The sequence below is a fragment of the Entelurus aequoreus genome, linkage group LG10, assembly GCF_033978785.1.
Source record: "Entelurus aequoreus isolate RoL-2023_Sb linkage group LG10, RoL_Eaeq_v1.1, whole genome shotgun sequence".
Lineage (NCBI taxonomy): Eukaryota > Metazoa > Chordata > Actinopteri > Syngnathiformes > Syngnathidae > Entelurus > Entelurus aequoreus.
In genome coordinates, this window is record NC_084740.1 from 79,674,275 (window position 1) to 79,681,883 (window position 7,609).

At 40.5% G+C, this 7,609-nt stretch overlaps 1 long non-coding RNA gene across 1 annotated transcript in view; it reads left to right on the forward strand.

Annotated features, from left to right (window-relative positions):
* The first annotated feature begins 5,089 nt into the window (after window positions 1-5,089).
* Window positions 5,090-7,609, forward strand: part of LOC133659086 (uncharacterized) — a 206,587-nt gene continuing 204,067 nt past the window's right edge. Inside the window, exon 1 of the long non-coding RNA XR_009827598.1 lies at window positions 5,090-5,135. This is a non-coding gene — a long non-coding RNA (uncharacterized LOC133659086). The remainder of the gene's footprint in view (window positions 5,136-7,609) is intronic.

Sequence of the window (7,609 nt, forward strand, 5' to 3'; positions counted from 1 at the left end):
CAGCAGCAAATCCTCTGGCCCAGGCGTATTCCAAAAGGCCTGACACTGCGTTGTTGTTCAGGTGCTTGATGAGGTCGCCAAGCCCTGCCTTGTGGGCTGCTCGCAGCTCATCGGCCGTCTTGTTGAGCTGCAGCCTCCCGTCAGCCATTATTTGACAGCCTCCTCTGCTGCCAGCTGGGGCGCTGCCTTCTTGTTCAGAGCTGAGCCATCAGCAAACACTCTCCAACCTTCACTTTGTACATGAACCGTGGGAATTCAATGGGGTTGCCGCTACGTTGGCTGTATTTCATCAGACCGACACCGGATTCTTCCCCCCCAGGCAGAGAGCGGGATCCCTCAGCCATCCCATCACTTCCACACTCCCAGCCCCAAAAATATCCCCTGAGCCTTCAATGGGAACACTAGATTTGGAGAGTATGTCCATTTTATCCTGGTCTATACCTGCAGTACTTCCTTCACTTCGAAGAGAATCAGCAAGATGGCAGCAGCGTCTTTTTTCGCAACCTTCTTACCTACTGGTAACAGTCTCCCGTTCAGCATCACCTGCATGTGGAATCTTGGGTCATGGAAGGGTCCTGACTGGTTCAGTAGTCGGAACTCACAGCTGTGGCCCAGAAATTGTGCGTCAGCTGAACCTCTTGTAATTTTGACCATCGGTTCTGTGCCGGCGGGGCAGACAAAGACACAGCAACAGTTCCCACAGGGTTGGCCATATCTGCCGCTTTATTAAGAGTGTCTACTTGCAAAGGGCATTCAGGAATTCTGGTATATCATCTGAGGCACTGTCCCTCGCTGGTCTCTGTCCCCGTTTCAGTCTGCTTTGGTATACAATTTTCGTTATTTAAAAGTACATGGGCAACCTACATGAATGCAAGGCATGGCTGTGTCCAAAGGTCCCATGGTGCAGTCTGTAATGCTTTAAAAAACCACTCTTGGTTGGTACAACAGTGCTGCACAATTTACAGGGCCATCCCATCTGACATTGTAGAGAGAGAGAGAGAAAAAAAAGACAAGTTATGGTTCATGTCTAACCTCTTGATAAGCCTGATGAGAGCCCTTAATATCTGTTAATTATTTATTTACTTTTACATATTTGATTATTGACCTTTGATTGTGAATATGTATTTTCATATGATTTACATTTTGATTATTTGATTTTTAATATGCTTATTTTGATGAATTATATAGGCCTATTTAACGCATGCAACTTTGAAATGTATTTAGAATATAAATGTACTATATATAATATACAATATTAATATTGCCTCTATTTATTACTGTTACAGATTGTGGGTGCTTTGTTTCTTCCTGTTAACCTTTTGACACTTTTGGAATTTCAATAAATGTTTGTAAACTGTTACTAACTGCGTGCCTTGCCATCCTTTATTTGAAAGTCTGGTTTGCAAAGGTTACGTTACCTTCACCCGAGGCAGGGTGTGACACTTGCATTCACTTGTGTGTGTGTGAAAAGCTGTAGATATTATGTGACTGGGCCGGCACGCAAAAGCAGTGCCTTTAAGGTTTATTGGCGCTCTGTACTTCTCCCTACATCCGTGTACACAGCGGCGTTTTAATAAGTCATACATTTTACTTTTGAAACCGATACCGATAATTTCCAATATTGCATTTATCGGCCGATATCGGCAGTCCGATATTATCGGACAGCTCTAGTTGTTGTTTTTTTACACTTACATGTTGCGGTTAATAGTATTCTCTTTATTTGTCGTTATTTACACTTTCTGAATAAATTATGCGATAATGTTCATCAGTCAAGTCATTGGTGTTAATTTCCAATTTATCAAGATAAAAAAATATCAAAATCAAATTACAGGATGTTTATGTAGTTTGCTCATTTTCCTCGACTGGTGCACTAACATCAAGTGGTTTGTATATATATTTTTTTTTACACATGTATCATCTACAAAGATGCAAATAATTGCTATCGCGACATCTAGTGGACACATTTAGAACAGCAGTTTCTTTCATTAAATTTCGGCAAATTTTTATACTTGGCTAACTCATCCCGCGGGCCGAATAAAACCTGATCGCGTGCCGGACGTACGTTTGACACCCGTGCACTAAACTGAACAATAATGTATACACTGTCACTTCAAAGACACTCAACTGTTGAAGTTTATTTCAAACATGAAAGCAGTTTCCATTTCCCTTTACAACATGCTCAAAAAGGAGTAGGCAGAAGCTAAGCTTATTTAATCCTACCCCCTTTCCACTTCATAGCAGTTTTTTTACACATGTTCACTTCCTGTTTTAAATTTTGTAGCACAAATACAGCGGAACCTCCACTCACCAACACACCTACTTGCGTTATTTTCGCTCTACGAACGTTGAAATCGAGCCAAATATGCCTCTGTGTGCGACCCAAGTCTTGGTGTACGGTCATTTAATACATTTTTTTTATTTATTCATTTTGTCTGCGGCCGGATATTCTACGGTGGCAGCCATTTTTGATCACTACACTTCCTGTGAAACCACATTTTGAATCGTCACATCCTGTTTAGCCTAGCAGTGCCGCCAACGGGACATGTATTGGCGCACATGTACGGCAAAAATAGGTTCACAATTACCAAAAAGGATGTTTTAATTAGGGATGTCCGATAATATCGGACTGCCGATATCGGCGATAAATGCTTGAAAATGTAATATCGGAAATTATCGGTATTTGTTTCGAAAAGTAAAATGTACACGGACGTAGGGAGAAGTACAGAGCGCCAATAAACCTTAAAGGCACTGCCTTTGCGTGCCGGCCCAGTCACATATCTACGGCTTTTGACACAAGTGAATGCAAGGCATACTTGGTCAACAGCCATACAGGTCACACTGAGTGTGCCCGTATAAACAACTTTAACACTGTCACAAATATGCGCCACACTGTGAACCCACACCAAACAAGAATGACAAACATTTCGGGAGAACATCCGCACCGTAACACAACATAAACACAACAGAACAAATACCCAGAACCCCTTGCAGCACTAACTCTTCCGGGACACTACAATATACACCCCCCGGTACCCCCCACCTCAACCCCGCCCACCTCAACCTCCTCATACTCTCTCAGGGAGAGCATGTCCCAAATTCCAAGCTGCTGTTTTGAGGCAAGTTAAAAAAAATAATGCACTTTGTGACTTCAATAATAAATATGGCAGTGCCATGTTGGCATTTTTTTTCCATAACTTGAGTTGATTTATTTTGGAAAACCTTGTTACATTGTTTAATGCATCCAGCGGGGCATCACAACAAAATTAGGCATAATGTGTTCATTCCACCACTGTATATATCGGTATTGGTTGATATCGGAATCGGTAATTAAGAGTTGGACAATATCGGAATATCGGCAAAAAAGCCATTATCGGACATCTCTAGTTTTTAATGGTTGCTGACTTTGCTGAAGGAGTTAAATATCTTTGCAAGGATGGCGCGAACGTGCAAGCCCTATGGTAGGGCTTCACAGCACACTGGATTGTAGTTCATTGAAATACCACAACACTGGATGTTGTTCAAAGGAGATATTTTTTAATTGAAAAACTTGCACACAAAACACAGCAAACAAATGTAAAATGCACAGCAAACTATTTACAACATAGCTCTTTTAAATAACTTGACAGTGAAGTAAAGTCATATAGTGGAGAGCTTGGAGCAGATGGACGCTGAGGTGGAGTTTGTATATTTGTTTCCGCCCCCCCAGGGGTCTGAAACGGGGGCATTGTTGTGTGTGGACACGGATAAGGTTAGGTGGGATTTACCCTGGATAACCTTATCTGGCTTAGTGTAAACGGGGCCTAAGCCAGAGTCTTAATGTGTCAAGCCAGAGACCCGTGTGCCAAGACCAGTACAGCACATTCTTGTTATGGCTGAAAGGATCTGAAAATAGTGTTTTTTTTCACTGCAAAAACTGAAATTAAAGTTAGATTTGAATCCTGGAATTCGGGCCAAAAATACATATTTGTGTCTAACAAGATCTTATTCTATTCAAGCACTGCTTCTTTGAAGTAGTCAATACTAAAATGCTTCTGAGATAAACGCTCAACACAAGTAGAAAATGTCACAAAAAATGTATAAAAGAACAAGATTATAAAAGCTACCAAAGTCAAACAAAATTAAGAAATCAAATTAAAGTAAAATAAATCCGAGTCAAATAAAAAATCCACAGAAAAAGGTTGGAAAGATATAATACATTTTGAAGTGAGATGTAAAAACACAGATGGAAAAAGCCTGTCTATGTCAAGAAAAAAAATACAAATTGTTTTCTTTTTCTGTCAATAAAAAAATATGACCACAAAAGCCTGAACTTTTTGAATGAAACTCATGCGTCCTGGCTAGGGATGATGTTCGAAACCGGTTCTCCCGGTTGTTCGATAAGAAAAGAATTGATTCCATGTACTCTAATCCCTTTTTGAGAACCGGTTCTCGTTATCGAGGCCACTGTAGTAAAGAAAAAGAGTTGGTTCTTTATTCGAATCCCTGGGAACGAATCCCGTCCCACAAGAAATGCCCTGTGGGACATCACAGGAAATGACATAGCTCAGTCTAATGACTGAGCTACGTCATTTCCTGTGATGTCACACAAGCAGCAAAAATAATATACCGGAAAAAACGCCTCAAGGCATGGCTATTACCTATAGTGATCACAGAGACAGCTTGTTTTTGTGTTACTGTATATATTTGTTTTTCTGAAAAATCCCACTTAATATACTTTGGGTAACAACAGTCAATATTTTTTTTTTTAGAGGGGTAACAGCCAATATTTATTTATTTTATTTTTTTCTTATAAAATAAAAGTGAGCTTTTGTTAAACCAAATATTGTGTGTTTTTTTCCATATACAACAACCTATCTAGATTCGATAAGGGAATCAATAAGGAATCTGTTCGATAAGAGGATTCGATAATGGGCTCAAACTCGATAGTTTCTTATCAAACATCATCCCTAGTCCTGGCTGCTCAGTTCAACATGGCTTAAGTCGACATAATAAAAAAAAATGTGAAGAGGCTCTCCTCCCTCTGCATGTTATGAACGGTGAGAAATGTATTTGTCGTCCGTTAACTTTGTTAACTTCTTTTTACACTTGTAGGACCGCACAGCTTCCTGGTTCGCTGCGTCCAGCGTCATCAAATGGTGAGTCAGTTTTATTTCATCTTATTATAAAACTTCTTGTTCACATTTATGACAGTTAAAATGTTGCTAAAAACATACAAACTTTACAGTTTTTGGGTTCTGGTGGCGAGAGCTTGACCTCTAGATCAGATTATTTTATTTGTTCATTTGGAAAAAGGTTTTTTTAAAGGCCTACTGAAAGCCACTACTAGCGACCACGCAGTCTGATAGTTTATATATCAATGATGAAATCTTAACATTGCAACACATGCCAATACGGCCGGGTTAACTTATAAAGTGACATTTTAAATTTCCCGCTAAACTTCCGGTTGAAAACGTCTATGTATGATGACGTATGCGCGTGACGTAACCAGTGAAATAGAAGTATCCATTGAATCCAATACAAAAAAGCTCTGTTTTCATCTCAAAATTCCACAGTATTCTGGACATCTGTGTTGGTGAATCTTTTGCAATTTGTTTAATGAACAATGGAGACTGCAAAGAAGAAAGCTGTAGGTGGGATCGGTGTATTAGCGGCTGGCTGCAGCAACACAACCAGGAGGACTTTGACTTGGATAGCAGACACGCTAGCCGACGCTAGCCGCCGACCGCACGGATGATCGGGTGAAGTCCTTCGTCCTTCCGTCGATCGCTGGAACGCAGGTGAGCACGGGTGTTAATGAGCAGATGAGAGCTGGCGTAGGTGGATAGCTAATGTTTTTATCATAGCTCTGTGAGGTCCCGTTGCTAAGTTAGCTTCAATGGCGTCGTTAGCAACAGCATTGTTAATAAGCTTCGCCAGGCTAGAAAGCTTTAACCGTGTAGTTACATGTCCATGGTTTAATAGTATTGTTGATCTTCTGTCTATCCTTCCAGTCAGGGGTTTATTTATTTTGTTTCTATTTGCATTTAAGCACGATGCTATTACGTTAGCTCCGTAGCTAAAGAGCTTCGCCGATGTATTGTCGTGGAGATAAAAGTAACTGTGAATGTCCATTTCGCGTTCTCGACTCTCATTTTCAAGAGGATATAGTATCTGAGGTGGTTTAAAATACAAATCCGTGATCCACAATAGAAAAAGGAGGAAGTGTGGAATCCAATGAGCCAGCTTGTACCTAAGTTACGGTCAGAGCGAAAAAAAGATGCGTCCTGCACTGCACTCTAGTCCTTCACTCTCATGTTCCTCATCCACGAATCTTTCATCCTGGCTCAAATTAATGGAGTAATCGTCGCTTTCTCGGTCCGGATCGCTCTCGCTGCTGGTGTAAACAACGGGGAAATGTGAGGAGCCTTTCAACCTGTGACGTCACGCTACTTCCGCTACAGGCAAGGCTTTTTTTATCAGCGACCAAAAGTTGCGAACTTTATCGTCGATGTTCTCTACTAAATCCTTTCAGCAAAAATATGGCAATATCGCGAAATGATCAAGTATGACACATAGAATGGATCTGCTATCCCCGTTTAAATAAAAAAAATTCATTTCAGTAGGCCTTTAAAGACAGAAAGAAACAACCCTTTGGTGTGAATGAGTGTAAATGGGGGAGGAAGGTTTTTTGGGTTAGTGTACTAATTGTAAGTGTATTTTGTGTTTTGTATGTTGATTTAAAAAAACCCCAAAAAAATCAGATACCGATGATTTAAAAAAACGATACCGATAGTTTCCGATATTACATTTTAAAGCATTTATCAGGCCGATATTATCGGACATCTCTACTCTAAACCTTTCAAAGTAAACCTAAGTCTGCAGTGATTCAGGTAAATAAACAGCAGACTAATGGGGCTTAGACCATCGCCTGAAACCCAGAAGTGATAAATAAATAAATAAAGAAGTGCCCGGATGCAACCCACCTATTGAAATCACATCATTGTGGGGGCGCATTGATTTTTTTTTAACCCAAAACAAAAATGAAACAAACGTTTTTGTGCGGGTATGCCCTCAGACAACACTAAACTCTCGACGTAAACTCCCCGACAGTCTTCATGGAGTTTGACTTGTGACAAGTCGGTGTGGAAAGTTGAATAGATTGTAAAAAAGCTTGAATGAAAGCGGACAGCCATCAAACCCTGACGCAGACTGACGAGTCGTTCTCACTGTGATACTAACCGTGTTTTGGCTGGAGGAGACAAACATAACTAGTGTGGGCTTTGTCACATGCTAATTAGCAATGCCACCCTTTTGTTTCATTTATTTTTACCATTTTGCATATTTTTAGCATTGTGTTGAGAAATGTTTTTGGGCTGTGTTGTTCAAAAATCAACCGTGCAGTTTTTTTAACTTCTCACACTGCACCCCCGCGTCGTGGCGTCGTCTTGGACTAATTTGATTGACTTTCACCCCTATTTTTATTCTCCTTCTTGACAGTGAAGAGACCTTTCTGGTCAGTAAGCGTATTGACAGCGAGTCAGTTAGCACTCGACATGTCAATGCGCTGCTCATTCGTGTCATGTTAGTTTCTCTTTATTTCCTCATTGATTGAAGGCCGGCGTGTTTGCTA